The sequence below is a fragment of the Engystomops pustulosus genome, chromosome 1 (assembly GCF_040894005.1).
Source record: "Engystomops pustulosus chromosome 1, aEngPut4.maternal, whole genome shotgun sequence".
NCBI lineage: Eukaryota > Metazoa > Chordata > Amphibia > Anura > Leptodactylidae > Engystomops > Engystomops pustulosus.
The window spans coordinates 240,183,466-240,200,645 of record NC_092411.1 but is presented as its reverse complement, the minus strand read 5'-3'; the positions used below and the strand labels follow the sequence as shown (position 1 = coordinate 240,200,645).

At 40.3% G+C, this 17,180-nt stretch overlaps 1 protein-coding gene across 3 annotated transcripts in view; it reads right to left on the bottom strand.

Annotated features, from left to right (window-relative positions):
* The window catches only part of SLC7A2 (solute carrier family 7 member 2), a 68,650-nt gene that overhangs the window by 29,685 nt on the left and 21,785 nt on the right, over nucleotides 1–17,180 (bottom strand). Inside the window, exon 1 of one of the 3 annotated variants that reach the window (XM_072122295.1) lies at nucleotides 13,676–13,837. The exons of the other annotated variants lie outside the window; for them this stretch is intronic. The gene's annotated coding sequence lies outside the window, so the exon portion shown is untranslated. Of the gene's footprint in view, nucleotides 1–13,675; nucleotides 13,838–17,180 lie in introns of those variants that run through there. 3 annotated transcript variants of the gene reach the window in all.

The window sequence follows — 17,180 nt, the reverse complement described above, 5'->3', positions numbered from 1 at the left end:
CATGACAAATGCACTAGGAAATATGAGCAGCAGAAATATCCTCATCATATCTGCTGATTCTGCCATTCTTCAATATAAAAATATACACTAAATACATCTAAGCATTCTCATGTACTGCTATGAATGAAACCTCTACTATGAAACCTCTGCTATGAAACCTCTACTAAAAACTCTTATTCTTTATGCAATTTTTTTTAAAGCCAAAATATTATTCTTTTAAGATGAATTTACCAATTACACCCTACACCCTGACAAGCATGCCCAAAGGCAAAAAAAGAAGATATTTGTCTAATAACTGGAACATGATACATTGTACTGGGGTCCAGGAGCTCCAGTGTAATGTTCTGTGCATAACAATGAACCTATAAAACATCTAAAATCAAAACGAAGCATAGATAAACCAGGGGCACCTACACATAGATCCAGGGACTGTGACTACGGTAATCTTCTTATATTTGTTATCTATGGCTTCCTCCCTTCTAAAATCAACTTTCAGAATTATACTTATGAGCCAAAAAGGCTATGGGTAAGTTATCAGAGCACAGGAAGTGCAGGGGGAGGGAGAGACTGAGACAACACGCCCATAGCTCTTCATTAGCATATACTTAAGAGTTAATTTTAGAAGGTCAGCGGTTGTAGATATTAAATATAAGAAGATTACCACAATCTCCGTTCCTGGATCTATAATAAGGGTTCCTTGTTTATAATTCTTGACTTGATGGTAGATTTCCTTTAAACAGAAAGGTAGGCAAGTCTAGCAACCAGCTGTCTTTACGTGAGTGGGCCAGGGATGGAGAAGTGACATATATACAGTGACATAGTATAGGTATATTGTACATCCAGCTGTGCCATTTGTGATAAATTCCCATATGATGTTTAGCCCACCAATATTCTTCCGCCTTGGACCTTTCCAATCACATCACAGCATGTTTCTACTCCCCAAGGCCTGCAACTTTATGGGCAAGCATACCTGGAATGGATATCAGGTAATATGTACCTATATGTACATATAGGCATGAAGCTGTACAGTGGTGGGCACCATATTCAAGAAGAAGAAGTAGATGTCAGCGCTCCAAGGAAATGCAGTAAAAATTCAAATCGTTTATTTCCAAATAAGGTAAAAACCACAAAAGGCAAGTAAACATACGTGTGGTGGCCCAGGTGTAGTGACCGACGCGTTTCGCCCTATCTCAGGGCTTAGTCATGGTCTCAGTAGCTCTAAACATATCCAAATGCTGAAAATTTAAAGATCCCGCTACGGAAATGGCGGGTGACGTCACGGTCACGTGACAGAAGTCACATGATCGGGTCGAGACCCGCCCACCTCCGCACAGCGGGATAATGTATCATAAGAACTACAAAGGGTTTAAAAACAAACACATTAAAGGGGTATGGTAAGTATTGAAGAGACACTAAATGAAAGGCTCAATGTAGTTCAATACAAAGAGGATAATGAAATTACACAAATATACGAGAACCCGTATACAGGTATCACACATGGAAGTTATAGTCACATAACCATAAGACAAACCTGGATGTGATATAATAGTGAACGCTAAAAACCCAGGTACAATCAAGTGTATTGGTGATAAAGACTAAATGACGATTCTCTTTGCATACATTAGCTTGAGCATAGCTGAAAAGTCTATTGGCAACATGGGGGAAAAAGTAAATACCTGGAGATAATATGTATAAGCTTGCTCAACTAGAGTAAAACGCAGCGAGGTGAACAAGGAGAAACCAGGAGAAGAACGGTAGGGCAGAAAAGGCAGAGAAAGAGGGGGGGAGAGAGAAGAATGACCAAGGCATATACCTAGTGGTAACATAGTATCAAGTCCTGTCTGAGATTCATACCTTGGGGCTGGGTGGTTTTCAATACAAACATCCAGTATGTCTCCCTATTCATAAGTTTTTTCCTATGGTCTCCTCCCCTTTTTGGCCTCTTAACCTTTTCTATACCCTGCCATCTAAAACTGACACTGTTCCCATTATGAACATCCCGAAAATGTCTTGACGCTGCTGACATGTTTGTTAGGCTGGTGTTTTTGATGTCAGACAGATGTTTCCTGATGCGTGTTTTCAAAGAGTTTGTAGTGTGTCCCACATACTGTATGTTGCATGTAATGCAAGATATTAAATAAACAACGAAAGAGGTGTTACAATTTAAATAAGTGTTGATTTTGTATTCAATATTGGTCACGCATGAAGCAAAACTATCGGTAGTCAAGAGGTGTTCACAGGTAATGCATTTGAGATGGCCACATTTATGGTTGCCTGGGTAATGCAGCCAGGTGTATTTTTTATCTCTATCCTCTTTGGTGGAGCTAGTAAAATCACTAGGCGATACCATAGACCCTATAGTAGGGGCTTTTTTAGAAATGAACCTGACACCTTCTGATAGGCATTCCTTGAGTTCCTTGCTTTGTTCTAGAATGGGTAAATATTTAGTAATGGCTCTTTTAACTTGAAAGAATTGACTACTGTAGGTAGTTACAAAGGTAACAGGTTTGGGGTAGGAAGTTTGCCTATTGTCAATATGTGGAATGTTGGAAAGCAGTGTGTTCCTGTTCACTTTCTCTATTCTCTTGCGTGCCGAATTTAAAACTTCAGGCTTGTAATTTCTAGCTTTAAATCTTTTTTCCCAATCTGGTAACTGTGTATCAAAAACCTGAGTAGATGAGCTGTTACGGCGAAGCCGAACGAGTTCACCGTAAGGAATATTGTCCACTACGTGCCTGGGGTGGCAGGAGGTGGACATTAAAATGCTGTTGCCTGCTGTGGGTTTACGGTAAGGGGACACGATGATACCCTCTTTATTCCCTTGCATTGTCACATCCAGGTAGTCGATGCTGTTGCCTCCAAAATGATAAGTAAATTTAAGATTCATGTCATTACTATTGATGTAGTCAACAAAATTTTTGAACTCTGCATGAGTGCCTTGCCAAGCTAATGTATGCAAAGAGAATCGTCATTTAGTCTTTATCACCAATACACTTGATTGTACCTGGGTTTTTAGCGTTCACTATTATATCACATCCAGGTTTGTCTTATGGTTATGTGACTATAACTTCCATGTGTGATACCTGTATACGGGTTCTCGTATATTTGTGTAATTTCATTATCCTCTTTGTATTGAACTACATTGAGCCTTTCATTTAGTGTCTCTTCAATACTTACCATACCCCTTTAATGTGTTTGTTTTTAAACCCTTTGTAGTTCTTATGATACATTATCCCGCTGTGCGGAGGTGGGCGGGTCTCGACCCGATCATGTGACTTCTGTCACGTGACCGTGACGTCACCCGCCATTTCCGTAGCGGGATCTTTAAATTTTCAGCATTTGGATATGTTTAGAGCTACTGAGACCATGACTAAGCCCTGAGATAGGGCGAAACGCGTCGGTCACTACACCTGGGCCACCACACGTATGTTTACTTGCCTTTTGTGGTTTTTACCTTATTTGGAAATAAACGATTTGAATTTTTACTGCATTTCCTTGGAGCGCTGACATCTACTTCTTCTTCTTGAATTACGTGCCTTTGGTCCGTGGGGCTTCTTTGGATGTACCTTGCGCTGGTCAGCAGTCAAGTTGGAAGGTGAGCAGGAACTGTTGTTTTCTACTTGTGCCAGTGGTGGGCACCATATAAAAGATTTTTCAACACTGTTGAGGGCCTTCTCACTATCCCTGAGGACAGAATTAGGCTATGAAGGTCAACATCCGTGGGTTCTCCAGGAGAGATAACCCATCAAAGGTGTCTGGCAACTGCATTTTGGGGAAGTTGAGTAGACATGTGTATAGTAGCTCAGTCATTTGGAGGTTCAGCTGACAACTATCTAAGGTGTAAGACCAGACTAATGACCTGTGTGATAGACATCTAGTGCTCATGGATAACACTAGATTGTGCTTTATGTAGTTGTTGTTGCAGTATTAAATCTGTTCAATTGTCCAAGTATATATTTCTGTGAGTGCGCCCCCCATACATTCTGTGAGTACACGGTTATAGGAGTTAATTTCCTCACTCTGGACTTTTCTTTCCCAAACTTCTAGAAGCAGGGCGAGGCGATACATCCGCTGTTTGGGCTTGGTAGTGGAGAAAGAGACATACTTGGTAGCAGACATACTTTTATCCCATGTTTTTAACTCTTACACAACTTTTTTTTAGTTGTGTGGGGCATTCATGTTTATGTCTAAAAAGAGTTATCCAGACTGTTAAAGGCAGCAGTGTTGGGTTTCCTAATGCACCAGCTTGCTAAAATAGGGTCAGTCACAGATTTGCTGCCCCATCCCCTTTTTTAAACCAGGAACTACAGAAGGGCAGCATGACCCCCTGGCAACTCCCATTTGTTTGCTAATGTTGTTGTAATTGAGAAGAGAAAGCAGACCTTTGTACATACAGCCTATAGGTGAGGTAAGTAGAGACAGCCTCAACTGGACTGCCTCTATAGTACACATGCAATTTAGGTCTATGGTTTCATCCTATAATCAGTTAATATTTTTCATGTTATTAACCACCATATATCTGATATGTATATGCTAATGTGTATCTATCTATAGTTCATTTCAAGGGTTTTTTTTTTTAAATTTGAAAGTTTTGCACCCAACATAACAGGAATAATATTGGTAATATATAATGGCACATGGAGTTTCGAAGCCATAAGATGCACTGATGTAAACAGTGTAAGGCTACATTCCCACTACATTTTCGCCCTCAGTTGTAAGAAAACATCTGGCAGATTCCAGACCTGTTCTTACAATGGAGATCAAGGACGTATCCCACTGTATAGGTGTACAGTTAGATACATCCTACTGTTCCTCCACCATCCTGAAAGCGAGTGAAAGAGTAAACAGTGTTAGAAGCCCGTGATTGGATACTGCCAATGTTCAGGGTGTTTCATCAGTGATGTATATCTCTTTTTATGGCTATTATTGCCTATGCTGAGCATATAAGTCGCTTCGCAGGAAGGAGTAGGATGGAAAGCCACCTCTTGCTATGTCTTTGCATCCAGTGTTTCCCACCACATGCAATGAGTACTGTGCAGACAGTATAAATCTATGGATACACTCAGCATATACACTGTGAGGAGGTTTATCATAAGAGGTAAAACTGTTCAAGTTGCCCATGGAAACCAATCAGAACTCAGCTTTAATTTTATAAACAGCTGTGGTGAAATGAAAGATGAGCTCTGATTGGTTGCCATGGGGAGTTCTGCTCTAAATGACTTCTGATAAATCTTCCCCTGGGAGTTTATCTAGCATATATGTTCAGCGTATCAGAGAAATAGGGTATGAATTTACCAAAGGACGTATTCTATGCTATAAACTAAAGGTTCAATACTCCAAAACTCAGATTTTTCTTTTTCCATTTACACAAGCTACCCTCATTACAGACATAACATTAATTACATATAAAACTACAGGATATTTAAAGAAATCTATACTATAAAAATGAAGCATGATAAAGCAAGGACACTTACTCCTAGATCCAGGTACCATGACCGTGGTAATCTTCTTATATTTGATATCCGTGGCCTCCTTCCTTCTCAAATCAACTTTATAAATTATGCTGAAGAGACTGAGAGGCTACCCTAGCCCCTGTGTCATCTGGTTTTATAGCCTGTTACACTGTCTTATCCGCCCCCTGCTCCCTCAGCACTTGTGAGAAGGCAGGAGGCCATGGATAAAAAAAAATAAAAAATTGAAGAAGATTACCGCAGTCATGGTGCCTGGATCTTTTAGTAAACGTCAGGTTCATCCATGCTTGATTTTGATGGCTGATTTCCTTTAATAAGTAAGTGATGCATGTAAATTGAGTATAATAAACATATTCACCTGGCATGATTACTGTACAGTCCTGCAATGGTATCAACTGAAAATGATTATTACATGTACATGTGTAAATCATAGTTGAAAAAAAGTATGGTGTCTTGGATGTGCCCATCTATAAAGAATATTCCTTGCACTATTATTCTATATACACTTTAGTTAATAGGTAACTGTACAGACACATCTGTGTACACTCTGACTGCACATAATAGAGTCCACAGTATTTCTATTCTTGGTGATGTAAAACAAATATTAAAAGCATTGCTCAAAAAGAAAACCACTTACAGTTATATAGAAATTATTTATGTAATGTAGTATTTTGGTTGAGAGTGGGTTATGAGCCTTACAAGTAAATTGTTTACTTATATGTGAACTGGTCATAATCATAAAATGATTTTGATTGTCCCCAGCTTTCCGACGACATCTAGTTACAAATGGTCCTCTATGCCCACTCTGACCATTGGTAAATCTAATTTCTATGAAGCTTTGTTGTTAACCCTTGCTCAGTTGTCAACACAAAATTTTCAAAGGATATAAGGAACTGCCCAAGAAGCTCAGAGACAGAATTGTGGCAAAGCACAGATCTGGTAAAGGTTACAAAAGAATTTCTGCAGCACTAAAGGTTCCTAAGAGCACAGTGGCCTCTATAATCCTTAAATGGAAGAAGTTTGGGACGACCACAACTTTTCCTCAACCTGGCTGTCCAGCCAAATTAAGCAATCATGGAAGAGGAGCATTCGTGAGAGAAGTAAAGAAGAACCACAAGATCACTGTGGATGAAGCAGTAGGAAGATGGTAGAAAGTTCCACAAAGTCAACTATCACTGCAGCCCTCCACTAATCAGCGCTTTTTGTGCAAGACATATGAAAGTTGCACACAGTTTGCAAAAAAAACACACAAAGGACTGTGTGGAGAAAACCAGGCACTGGTCAACACCTGCCAAATACAATTACAAATTGCCAAATACAATACTGGTCATCACCTGCCAACAGGTGATGGGGGTGTTTTTCATCTGCAGGTACAGGACGACTGGTTGCAATTGAAGGAAAGATGAAAGCAGCCAAGTACAGAGCTATACTGGATGAAAACCTCTTCAAACTGGGCCAAAGGTTCATCTTCCAACAAGACATTGACCCTATGCAGACAGCTAAAATAACAAAGCAGTGGCTTCAGAACAACTCTGAGACCTTTCTTGACTATCCAAGACCTAAACCTAACTGCGCATCTATGGAGAGACTTGAAAATGGCTTCCACCGACGTTCACCACCCAACCTAAGGTAACAGGGGAGCATCTGCAAGGAAGAATGGCGGAGGATCCCCCAATCCAGGTGTTAAAAATTTGTTGCATTATTTCCAAAAAGACCCATGGCTGTACTAGCTCAAAAGCTCCTTCAACTCAATACTGAGAAAAGGGGCTGAATACTTATGACCATGTGATATTTCAGTTTTTTTAAAAATTTTTAATGAATAGTTTTTTGTTTAATAAATTAGCAAAAATATCTACATTTCTGGGTCTGTCAAGATAGGGTGCAGTGAGAAAATTAATGAGCAAAAAAAGAACTTTTTTGATCTTAACAATTGGCTGCAATAAAACAATTGGCTGCAGTAAAAATTTAAAGGGGTCTGAATACCTTCTGTACCCACTGTACATAATTACAGAAATAGAGATAGAGCAGAGAGGAACCTATAGCAAAGTTTCAAATGGGGCAGCCATGACAATTTTCCGTACCAGGAAAAAGGTCTTTAATAATCTTTTTTATTACACTTTTGTTGGTTGTTGGCCATCGGACATGACTTGATATGGTCGAAATCTGCTATGAGTAGATGACTTTAAATTATCAACAACTTTGATGGTTTAGTTACTAACATGAGCAGCATGTAATAGTAATCAAAAGTTAGTGCACACCTCATGGTAGCCATACATAATGGTCTAAAGTTTATCAAAATTGATTATTTAAAGACATTGCTCGTCTGGTGAATTATAACCGGTTAAATCATTTTAGTAAATTAAAAAATCCCAAATTTTTGTCACTTGCCCATTTACGGTGTAATCTGTCTGCTACAATGATAGGACTTCCTACGCCAGTTGTCCTTGAACACGTATGGACAGCATCATAGACTTTAGTCAATATGGACTAAAATGTACATAGTTATGTCAATAGTAGCACCATTCACCAAATCATTGTTTGGTCAAATGTTCTTCAACCATCTACACACAGGCATTTTTTTAAAAAAATTTGCAGTACTGGAACTTCAAAGTGTTACGATCCCTATGTGACACTTAACATCAAACAAGAGTGTGTTTAGTGCTGTTTTCTAAGCAATGTCTTCATATGTTGCCACAGTGAAGTGTGTATTATTTGCTGCCATCCCAACAGACCCGTACTATCCAGCATGTCCTTACACCATTGTACCCTGCAACACATCGCATTACCCCTCTTTAGACCCCGTCACCATCACATTATGTACACAACATCAGACATGTGCCGGGGGGGAAAAAGAGCGCTCTGTTCTCTCTGAATCCTGTAAGCGTAGCTGAAGCGATGTGGGTGAGTCCAGGACAAGTGCAAAATGGGAAACCGGCCAACATGAAACCTATAGTAGCTCCTGGAAATCTCCCAAGAGACAGACTCATTACAGATACTCAGCACAATATTTTATTTTTGTCCAATGCATTTCATTATGAAAATACTAATATATTTGGTATATGTACAGAGCCAATGAAAAACTGCTGTCCTGCATTCAATATACCACAGTGTTTACAAGTAAAGGACTGTATGAATAAAACATAAAAAGTACTGCTAGCATTTTTGACACTAAATCTACAATACATGGTTGTGTTGTACATCATGTGACCATATAAGTAGAGATTAGCATACCCAAAGTTTCCAGTCAGATTTAGGCGCAAAACCAGGACATATTGCCAGATTGGCTGCTGAACAGGAAATCCGGCAAATTAACGCCCCTTGCAACTATCCACGGCTACAATTGGCCAGGGGTGTCCCCTTGGCCAATCACAGCCATAGCTAGTAAGTAGGGGTTTCTGCAGCCAGTCTGGCAATGTGCCTAGGGTGTATGGGGAAAACACAAACCCCAAACAAAAATTTTGTTTCTAAATATAAGTGATCTGCTTAAAAACAAACCAGATGTCCAGAGGTATATGCAACCAGAAAAAATGTTCCCAGCAGAGGGAACATAAAGTTTCCATAATATGTGCCACCAGATCTTAGCTAAAAAGAAGGACAACATGGACTTGATACGTCTGACGACAAGGCCTATTGCAAGAAAGACTTCAAACTCCTGGCAAGCACACAAATTTCTGTGATTCCTTATTCGGGAGTCTTAAAACGATAAACAATTGGAAATAATGATGAAGGCTTCTTATGCCAAGCCAGTTGCTAAAAAAGCATCCAAGATGTAGATTACAGCACATACGTAATGCTCCTAAAAATATCATCTATAGGATAGATTGTACATCATAATATAAGAAGGTTTTTTTAATCCTATACCTAGATAAATAGGGGACTATATATATATTTGAATATTTGAATTACCGTATATACCAGCGTATAAGACGACTTTTGAAGACAGAAAAATCTTCTGTCTTCTCTGGGGTCGTCTTATACGCCGGTAATCGTCTTATACGGCGGGTACCGGTGCATGGAGAGGGCTCACGGGCATATTGCAGCAAAGGCTTACCGGTAACACCCGCGATCGGTGCTAGCACCGATCGCGGGTGTTTGCACAGCGATGGCTGCCGGCAGCCTCAAAAAGCTGCCGGCAGCCTCAAAAAGGCATCGGGGGGAAAATACTCACCCTCCGATGTCTGCGCGGCTCGTCTTCAGTCTTCCGCGCCGTCTTCTTTCTTCTGCTGGGCGCCGCCATGTCTTTCCCCGGGTCGGCGCCTAGTATGACGTCAGCAGCGGCGCGTCATACTAGGCGCCTGCCGGGAAGATCAATGGCGGCGCCCGGCAGAAGAAAGAAGACGGCGCGGACATCGGGGGAGCATCGGGGTGAGTATATAAGTTTATTTATTTTTTTTTAATGCTGGGCTGGGCTGTATACTACTGGGGGCTGTGCTGTATACTACTGGGGGCAGTGCTGTATACTACTGGGGGCAGTGCTGTATACTACTGGGGGCTGTGCTGTATACTACTGGGGGCAGTGCTGTATACTACTGGGGGCTGTGCTGTATACTACTGGGGGCTGTGCTGTATACTACTGGGGGCTGTGCTGTATACTACTGTATGCGTTGGAAAAGGGGTAGTCTTATACGGCGAATATATCTTAAACTCTATATTTTAAACAGGAAAGTAGGGGGGTCGTCTTATACACCAGGTCGTCTTATACGCCGGAATATACGGTAATAGCAATTGGATAGAGGAGGCAGATCACAAACTGGCCACAAACTTGGATTCTTGCTGTGTAAGTTTTTATCAAGCAATGTTGCTTGTTTAAGGCTTACATTGGCTGGATACACTGAACTCCTAAGAATCAGAAATGGCATCTGCCTTCTCTTCCTGGCGTGATTGACAGGTTTTTGCCTAATAGCATATAGAGAGACACCTTTTAATCAATCTGGGTAGGAATGGGAGCAGATAACTCTCTCTATTCCTATTTTTTTAAAGACTAAAACAAAGGCTGGCTCCACATACTTGACACTACCACACATGGCCATCACTTACTGTATGTTAGACACATCAAAGTAGGCTTGTGTCACATATTTCATATACCCATGTTCAGGGATGTAACTAGGAAACTAGCAAAGGAAGGGCCCCATAGCATACTTCTCAATGGGGCCCCATATTCCCTAAAGACATTTTTGTATATACACTTATGCACACAGAGCTATACATTAATATATACATTTATACACTTGCACAAATCTGTTCTAGTAGCTGCTGACCATGTGGGTGAAGTACACAGAAGGAATTAGAGATGAGAGATCTCTAGTCCTGTCATCTGCTCTCCCCACCCACTTCCCTGATATTTGTTATCTGAGCTGCCAATTCATGCTGTGTATTGTGTAATATGTGCATTGTTATATACATATTATGCCATACAATGTGCAGTGTGAACTGTGGCTAAGGTTGCTGCTGTATTTGGATTGATTGATGGTGCACATCCTCCATTCTTTAGTGTGTCAGGTCGGATGCTGGGGCCCCCTTGACACTGTGGGCCCCGTAGCAGCTGCTATGGCTGCTTCCACTGCAGTTAAGCCCTTGCCCCTGTTGCTTCCAGACTATGCCCAGCCCAGCTACGTAGCTCATCCAAGTGCCCTCCTGTACTGCCAGCTTTCTTTCCTCTTTCACCATGTGGCATTAGCTCCATGCCTTTCCTCTTTCACCATGCGGCATTAGCTCCATGCCTTTGCCTTTCCTGTTTTTGACTGCCAAAGGCCCTTCAGTCTGCCTCCACCTCCCATGAACACATGCTTCCTCCATTTGTTTCCCTATGGTGCCCTGTAGCCTCTCTGTCACCATTCATCCATAACTCTGGTGGGGAGCACCACCACTCTTTGTTCTCCATGACTTGGTGGATTCATTGTAAAAAAAAAAGAAATGCAGCACTAGACTTGAACCACTTGTCGGGATTTGTTTTTCTCCAAGAAGAGCCAATGATTAGAAAAGCCCAACTATGCCCATCAGTCCTACAGGCAATCCCCTGTCTGTGACCTCTGGCGAAGCTCTCTGGATGCCGGTAACTTACTATGCCTAAGCCTCAGGCCGTGATGATGAACTGTAAGATGCGTCTGCAATGAAGCTTTATTGTTAATACTTCTCCCGTGACAATCTAAAACCTTAGAAAATCTAATTGTAAAAGGGACAAAAAAAACTTTGTTTTTACACTTACAAAACATACCACTTTCGACTTACATACAAATGCAACTTTAGAGCAAACCTACAGAACCTATCTTGTTTGTGAACCAAGGACTGCCTGTAATAAAATGTACTTAATTTTGAATTATTCCATTACTCCAATCTTTTCTTGGTAAGCAAGCAATGTTCATTCTCAGTAATTACAATAACACAGAGGAAAATGCCAGTGCCACATGTGATAGACTTGGAATTGAATTAGGACATTTATACCAATTACACCCAATATTTTGTTGTTTATTTGGAAATTTCAGAGCACAGCAATAATGCGGCTATTAGACTCTGTTACCACTTCATGTGAAATTACCGTACCCTACTACTACAATAGTCCACAGGACAAGTTGCACATGGGAGGTCAGTGAAGGTCTCCTTTTTACCAGCCACAATTTGGGAACATAACCTAGTGATTCTGCCCTAGCAAACACTATCGTTACAAGAACAGGATGCAACTAGACAACTGCATGTCATGACTGTCACATGGCACCACGAGAGCTGAAAAGCTGTCACTCCAGTTAAAAATTTACCTAGGTTATCACAAAAGCAAAGTAGGTCTACAAAAAAAAAGTCATCTAAACAAACTAAACTTGACCCTCACCTCTATGAGAGATGAGTAAAAAACTTGCATTACAGATTTCTTAATTTCATCAATTAACCCCTTTCTGTATGACAAATCACACTAATTCTATCATGAAACTTTCTAACACAAACTAAAGAATACATCCTAATAGTAAAATATGCAGATCCTATACATTATTCATTATATATACTGCGCCAAAAAGCAGAAAAGGCTGTAAATTACAGGATACTCATGAAGAACTATGGCCACAGGTTTCAAGAAAATAGTTGTCACCACTTTGCATGTTCCCCCCAAGTTGCCATTGATCTTACTAACCTACATTGTTCAAAAAAGTATTTGGGGTATAGAATCTATGAAAACTGATCTTAATGCATTGGGTTGACGCAGGAAGATTAGATTGTAAACCAGTATATAAAAGAGCCCTGTATGGGAAGCATTCATATAGCAATTGATATATGTAATATTTGAGAAAATATTAATATCTTAGGAAATACAAACCTTTCTATGCGCATCTGTAGGAAATATCTGCAAGAGGTAAAGTGTTCTGCTGTGTTGGAAAGTGTATATATCAGACAATGATAAATTTAGTGTGTTAATACTTCTACATGGCCAATTTTCTATATGATAAATATGGGAAGATAGATATAAGATGGAGAGATAGACATGTACACAAATATGAATACACACCAGATGTAGAGAGATGTAGATAGATACATATGAATATTAATAATTTAGTACATACTAGCTGCCAGGATGCTACAATAGTAAAGCAAAAAGCAATAAAAAAACATGAGAATGTGTGTTCAGAAAATGTCCAGTCATATAAGCTATCATTTCTCCTAAAACTTACAGCAGCCTACTGACACTATTCTTAGAGATAATTCTACATTGTATCAAATCTCCAAGATCAAATCTAACATTAAATAAAATACAGGTGGTCCCCTTCTTAAGGACACCCGACTTACAGACGACCCCTAGTTACAGACGGACCCCTCTGCCCACTGTAACCTCTGGTGAAGCTCTCTGAATGCTTTACTATAGTCTCAGGCTGCAATGATCAGATATGAGGAGTCTGTAATGAAGCTTTATTGATAATCCTTGGTCCCATTACAACAAAAAGTTTTGAAACTCCAAATGTCACTGGGACAAAATACAATTTTGTCTGGAGCTACAATTATGAAATATACAGCTACAACTTACATACAAATTCAACTTAAGAACAAACCTATGGAACTGCCTGTAAATTCAAATATTTTATCCCTCTCACACAAAGCCAGTCATCACCCGCTACCGCCATTTAATGTGCATAAAAAGTTTGGATACTACAAAATACACATGTATTAATATTGTATATATATATAATATTCACATACAAGTAGGTAAAGAAATTGCAACTCACCAAGAAAAAGGCTAATTCAGCCTTCTAGTGTTATTAAACCCTATAAAGAGAGAGCTGTGGACATTCAGTCCTGGGGTTGTATCCAGTGCAGTGAGAGCCCCTGCTCAGCTCAGAATAAGCCAGGTGGAGGAGGATGGCTCTCTTTCAAACATAGTTACTGAAGAAAAAAACTCAGAGCCCCAGCACACTCCAATAGGAACCTCCCAGACAGGGACTTGCTGGCCAATACTACACTGCAGTGCCAGTTATTTGAGATATTCCTATTACGTAAGTAACATCAATCAGATGATTTTCAATCATTGGCTTATTTGATGAGTCTGACTTAGGATACATGTACAAGAACATGCATATGGGTTGTGGTTTTTTTACCAACTCATTCACTTGATTTGGGTCCAAGAAACAGGGGGTTGGGGGATTATGGATAGAATATGGTTAAAAGATACATTCATGTTTATATAGCCTTGAAGAGGACCTGTCATTCCTAAAATTATGAATAAATAGATAATCAGGTGTCAATGGAAAAGAACCTCTTAAAGTCAATACCACAAGTACTAAATGAACAGTGTCAAATTAATTCTTAACTATTAGGGGGAACAGGAAAATATGATCCAAAATTGGTATGTTACGTGAAATATAATCATTTACTACCTGGTTTATGGTACTTGATCCTTTAAAGGAAATCTACCATCAAAATCAAGCATGGATAAACCAGGGACACTTAGCGATAAGGCACTGTGACTGTGGTAAACTTCTTATATTTGTTATCTTTCCTTCTAAAATTAACGTATAACATTATGCTAATGAGCCTGACTGGCTCTGAGGGTGTTTACAGAGCCCCTTAGTGATGTCTTTTATTCGTCACAGAACATGTCTCCCCTCCCCCTGCTCTCTTGCTCCTCCCTCTCTCTGTGTAATCAAGCAGCAGCAGGAACTGCAGTGGAAGGGGAGACCTGTTCTGCTCATTGTAACAACCAGTGAAAAAGACATCACTGAGGGGCTCTAGAAACACCCACAACAACACCTTGGGTTCATTAGCATAATCATAAAACTTGATTTTAGAGGAAAGAAAGCCATGGACAAACAGTCACACTGTCTTGATCTCTGCATAAGTGTCCCTGGTTTATCATTATGGCTTTTGATGGTAGATTTTCTTTAAGGAGTGCAAGAGCACATGCTCTACCTACTGCTACAGTCATTGGGGGAATTGTTTTCGTTATTAGTGGAGGTCCCAGTGGTTGAGCCTCCACTTTTCAGCAAAATATCTCCTATCCTGTGCATACAAGAGACCATCAAACCTTGGGACAACCACTTTATGTGATCCCCAATAAATGTCAGAACATTATTATCAACAAACTGATTAAAACTGTGTACCCTGATATTGCACAAAAAAGACAAAGAAAGGGAAGTCATAAAGTTACCTTTACTAGAGGAATGAATTAAAGTATATTTACTCATCCATACTGTATATTTTAAAAATCACCCAGTTAACTTTCTCTTTTTATCTTTATGTGATCATTGGGATTCAGGAACCAGTGGTAGAGTCCCCAAGTTGTATGTGTATATATATATATATTATATATGAGAACACATCTGGTGTTGGATCCATACATGCAGTGGCATAACTTCACACAGATGGGCCCCAGCGCGAAGTCTGTTCCAGCCCCCCCCCCCCCCGAATATAATGTATGGTTCATAGTACTAGTCTTCTCATATGGGAAAGTGAGACCTTATGGGCCCCCAAAGCCTCTTGGGCCCGGTTGCGACCGCATGCTCTGCACCCCCTCAAGTTACACCCCTACATACATTGGTAGTGAAGGGCATGTCTCATTTTGTTGAAGATATAGAATTGCAGGTGATTGTTAGTGTTATTCTCTGTTCCTCTAGCATGCTATGTCTTAAAGGGACATGACACGTCTTGACAAAATGGAAACTGGCTGCTGTCGATCATAGTAATTCTATTTCCTTCTAGTCACCCCTTTCACAGTAATCAGTGCAGTTTACTAGCATACAGTCACACCACTCAGTGCCAATGGCTAAGATTGGCTTGCCCACAATACTGAGTGATGAGACTGCCTACTTGATAGATGGCATCCTACTCCACATCTAACCACTCTAATTGCTGGTAAATAGGAAAGGGAGGGTTTAGTAAAACTTGGAACAGGTACTTTCTAAATTGTTAAAATACCTCTAAAGTTGTCAGAACTTGTTCTGCTAAAGCCAAGCTCATGGATATAGTAGGTTTAAAAGTTATTTACAACTAAAATGTACCATAAAGAGCATTGAAATGCTGCTATTCATTTCTGACAAAAAAAATATCACTTCTAGTTTTAGGCAGTTTTTGCCTGGAAGAAGACTCACTGTAGGCGCTGCTCTTTTCTATTTGAATATGATTTGTAGGCCCCCAGCTGCCAGGAAATCTCTGCAGCCATAGCAACCCACTGAGCAATGTTATTCCATGGATAAGTCATAAATCGATTTTGCAGGTAAGGGTGGGTTCACATTGTGTTTTTGGTATACACTATGCGTATATGACGGGATAACACCCCAATGTATGTGCTTAGCGTATCGATTGACAGACGGAGGCATAGTTGTTTCCTCCATCGGGCTACTATACCTCCACCAAAAAATGCAGGATGGAAAGACGTAGCAAGCTACGTGTTTTCATCCTGCAGCCTCGGCCGGAGCGATGTATGTGCTCAGTAAAGGCAATAGATGGCTATGGGGAGCCGATGCAGCGTATTACATCTCCCAGCACAGTCCTGCTGAGGAGGAGGGGGGACCCGGTGATGTCACTGTCCATATTAGAGCAGTAACATCACTGGCGGAACACCCCGTACGCTTCTCCCCCCGCATTCAGGGTGGAGGGGTTCCCCGGGCGACGTATCAGACTGTATGGGAATACAGTGGGATTTGTCTGTGCCATACGTTGTAAGGACATGTCAGAAACCTCCTGACGTGTCCTTACAACGCACGCCACAAAATGTGATGTGAACCGTGCGCAATCATGCCTTCCAATTTTTATCCAAATATAAGGATGATGCTTTGTCACATGGTCAGTTGTCGAGGGCAATGCCACCTTTTGACGTCCATTCAATGATAGTTGCAAAACTGATGAAATCTGGGCAAGAAACCAACAACTGTAAACAAGATACAATTTACGTAATATTGCACACGGTCACCTGTGTACCACCTGCCAAGCAATGGAGAAAGAGAAATAAAGCATTATGCAATGAATGGCAGCCATGCGATGTTCTGTGCAACCTAAACTATAAGCAAATTGAGTCCGGACAAGGCATGTAAAGGTTTATTTTTTTAAAAAAGCCCTATCAGCCCACCTGCTATGATTATCAGTCAATGTGAGCCCCAATCTGTGATATAATATAATACAATAATTAAATACATATGTACATTATTTTTCCTGTTTAAATTTTGTCCCTGGTAATTCCCAATGTTCTTGGATACCTGATTTATTAGTATTTTGAAAAAAATGTATTTTACTTGTGAA